Genomic DNA, 4,204 nt, shown 5'->3' on the forward strand with positions numbered 1-4,204 from the left:
CTCCTCCCTGAGACCCCTCTGCAAGGGGATCTCCAGTGGCCTACTAATGGGCTTTGGATCTCCACTCCGCACTCCCCCCATCATTCACTATGGTAAGATCAATCGGGTTTTCTTGATTGTAATCTTTATGGAAAAATATTGTCAGACCTTTCTTTCACTGTAATGCAAGGTGGTTTCAAACCAGCAACCTTTAGGTTAGTCCAGTACAAAGCATTTGTGCTACCTAGGGACCTTTCCTTTGTGCATGTGTGTATGTGTGAGATGTCCTTGAATTCCTCTTTAGATGCATATGCAAGAAGATCACAGGCCGGTAGGTGGAAAGCCCTGTAGATCCAATGGCAGTGGAAGCATCTCCAGGGCTCTTTTGTATATGATTATCAGAGAAGGCTCTTTGATTGGGTAAGGACTCCTGGTGTGGTAGTGGTTACTTTCTGGACTGCTAACCTCAAGGTCAGCAGTTTGAAACTACCAAGTACTTGCTCTGAGGTAACAAGATAGGACTTTCTATTCCCATAAAGAGTTACAGTCTCCAAAAGACACGGGTGCAGTTTTACCCTGTCCTATATGGTCACTATGAGTTGGCATTGACTCGATGGCAGTAAGTTTGGTTGATTTTTTGTTTGCGTCAGTAAAAAGGAGATAGAAGTTTGAAGAAAGTTTGGCCAGCCATCTTCCTATCGCATTGCTCCCATCCACGTTTGTGTTGTAGAAATCTCTGAATGTTGCTGATTTGACGCGTGGTCTATACTAGAAGATCATCATAGCTCCTTTCTGAAACATTATGTTCTAGCCATGCACTATTAATTCTTAATTAGAATTTATTCATACTATAACAAATGTCATTAAGTTTTAAACGCACTCATTTTCATTTTTTACAGCAACAGTGATAACTACACTGTTTCTAAGGCAGCTTTGTGTGGGATCCAGTATCAACAAAGTCCTGGCCCTTAGCGCTTTCATTCTCTTTGGGAGAGAATCAACTAAAGTGCCTGCGTGCATGCGTGCGCACACACATTTCAATACAGGCATCACCTCTTTTTGAAAGTACACTTATGCCACTTGGCTTCCTCAAAATACATACATTAGTACCTGCTTTTGCTAACTTACAGAAACTTAAAGAGGATTTTAACTTTTCTTTTAAAAAGTTGTATTAGTCTGGGTACTTTAGAGAAACAAATCTACAGCAACTCATGTATAAGACAGAGTTTGATATAAAGGTTAAGTGTGCACCAAGAAAACATCCCAATCCAGTGCTGCCCAAGCCCACAAGTCCAACATTAACCAACTAACCCATATGTCCAACACCAATCCACAAAGTCCTCCTCCATCTCACAAAATAGACACAACAATGCTGACTGCAGGAGGAAAGCTGAGTCAGTGAATGTGTAAGCATCTTGGCACTAGCAGGGGTCTCCACACAGCTGCTCCAGCACCCAGGGCTTCATCAGGGTAGGTCCATGTGGCTTCTCCTCAGGGACGTCCTGCAGGAAGTGAGCCTTGCAAGCTGAAGCAGGGAACTGGCTAAGGCAGCTGCACCCTGGTCCGACCATCAGAAAGCAAGAGACCCGAGAACTAGAAAGACGAGGCTCACTGAGCCATTTATTCCTCCACCCTTCAATTAATCCCACATGTGTTTATCGGCCAGGTTGGCACAATAAACTAACTCAAAACTTAAAGCAGTATTCAGCATGAAGGAGCCATGAGAGGAGCGCTGTGTCTCGTGTCATGTATCTGTCTAAGACAAGGTGACCAAATTTTAACATTGGTAAAGCAGGACACCATTGATAAAACACATATCCTGGTGAAATAGCCACATGGCAGCCGAAAACCGTATACCCTAGCTTGTCATGCATTCTTTCCAAAAATCGGGACTTTTTTAAAACGCTGCAGGACAAATTGTTAAAAATCGGAACTGTCCCGCCAAAAACGGGACTTCTAGTCACCTTAGTCTAGGACAGTGCACAAACGTCTGCCCTAGCTGGTTTTCATAAACTGCTTCCTTACTGCAAATGGTAAGGAAATTGTGGAAGCAGCTGCAAACAGTGTTTCCCTGGTAGTATGTAAACAAACAGTATGGGCCGAGATACGGAACTCACTCTCAAGGCTATGAGAAATTCAAGTGTGGGAACAGCAAACTTGTCTGGGAACACTGCCAGGATTTAGTAGATAAATAATAAAGCACTGTGGGCTGTCGAGGCTGCTGCAGTTTTGTACCGTCTCTGCATCTATTTTGTACTGCAGCCCTGTATTGTCTGTGTGTGTGTCTGTTTGAGTTCCAAGTTCATTCGTGTGTGTGTGTGTGTGTGTGTGTGTCTATTCGAGTTCCATGTTCATTCGTGTGTGTGTGTGTCTATTCGAGTTCCATGTTCATTCTTGTGTGTGTGTGTGTGTGTGTGTGTGTGTCTATTTGAGTTCCAAGTTCATTCGTGTGTGTGTGTCTATTCGAGTTCCATGTTCATTCGTGTGTGTGTGTGTGTGTGTGTGTGTGTGTGTGTGTCTATGCGAGCTCCATGTTCATTCTCCCTGCTCAAGACACCGCGGCATCACAGCATGTCTTGTGCAGCCAGTCAAGCCATTCATGAGGCAACACTTCTTCTGAGCAGTAAAAGCTTCATTCAACAAGCAACAAGCTTCTACACAGGGAAGGACGCTCAACAGCTCAGCATCAAGCTGCTGTCGCTTTGAGTTGTGTCTGTGAACACTCTAGATTAGTGTTATTTTAAATTTTATGTGCTCTTTGGTCTGATTTGGTGGGGTTGGTGGGGAGGGAGGGCCCTGGGAATGCTAAAAAAAAAAAAAAAAAGACAAGCCACATGGAGCTCACATAATTTTCACTTCCTATCCTCCTCACTGTCGTCTTATCTTTCAGAGCGTTTGTCATCTCCTGTCATTGTATGTAAAGGAGCCCTGGTGGCACTTCTGGGTAAGTGCTGGGCTGCTGACCGCAAGTTCAGCAGTTTAAACCCACCGGCTTCTCCTTGGGAAAAATCGACACTATCTGAGCTGGTAGTAGGAGTCTTGGTTGTGTATTGGTTACTCACTGAGCCTCTCAATCACAAGAAAAGCAGTTTGAAGCACCAGCCACTTCGCTGGAGAAATGAGGTTTTCTGCTTCTGTAAAGATTTATGGCTTTGGAAACCCACAGAGGGCAATTCTGCTCTGAATTATAGAATCAACCTGAGTTGGAATTGACTCAAGGGTTGTCTTTTGGAAAATAATAGAGGTTTTATTACAAAATGTTGTTTGGTATAAGTATTTCTCTATTATTAACATACTATTTCAATTCTACTTCTAATTCAGGAGCCCTCTTGTCATAATTGGAAGGAAAGGCCGGGCTTTCCATTCCCTTAAAGAGTTAGTGTCTCAGAAACTGCAGGGGCAGCTCTAGCCTGTCCTAGAGGGCTGCTGTGAGTTGGAATCAGCTCTAAGGCAGTGAATGAGTTTCTTGGCCTAATGGGTGAGTGCTCTTTTCCTTAAGCTGAAGGGAGACAGTTCAAATCCTAGCAGGAGAAGAGGCTTGGCTATATACTCTTGTAAAGACTATAAGCTAGGAAACTTTATGGGGCCTTTTTACTGTCACATAGGATAGTTTTGAGTGGAAACTTTTTTTTTAATTTACAAGTCAGAGAAGAAGAAGTATTCAATTTTATGACTTCAGAAAGGAAAATCATTTTAGCATTTCTTTCTCAAAACTAGGTTCTCTAGCTCTTCCTATCTTGCCATGTGCAAAGTGAGAATTTAAATGTCTTTACTAGTTGATCTATTTTTTTCTTTCAACAAATATTTATTTTTTATTTATGTATTTTTAATTAATCATTTTATTGGGGTTCTTACAAATTTCATAACAATCCATCATTCAATTGTATTAAGCACACTTGTACATATGTTGCCATCAGCATTTCCTAAACATTTTCTTTCTACTTGAGCCTTTGGTATCAGCTTCTCTTTTTATCCCTCCCTTTCCCACCCTCCCGCACTCATGTATCCTTGATCAGTTTTATTTTATTACTGTTATTTTTTATCTTACACTGTCTACTTTGTGAACATTTAAAAATCTACTGTTATGCATATAGTTTCACTAAAAAATTCTCTTTTGGTGATTATAGCAAAAGCATTCATTGTATTTTCTTTTTATTTTATTGTTATTATGACCACATATATTTTATGGCTTTCTATTTGCTGAAACATAAAGGTTAATTCACTT

This window comes from Echinops telfairi, unplaced genomic scaffold (genome assembly GCF_000313985.2).
Source record: "Echinops telfairi isolate 266 unplaced genomic scaffold, ASM31398v2 ScPeMD7_7424;HRSCAF=8462, whole genome shotgun sequence".
Taxonomy (NCBI): Eukaryota; Metazoa; Chordata; class Mammalia; order Afrosoricida; family Tenrecidae; genus Echinops; species Echinops telfairi.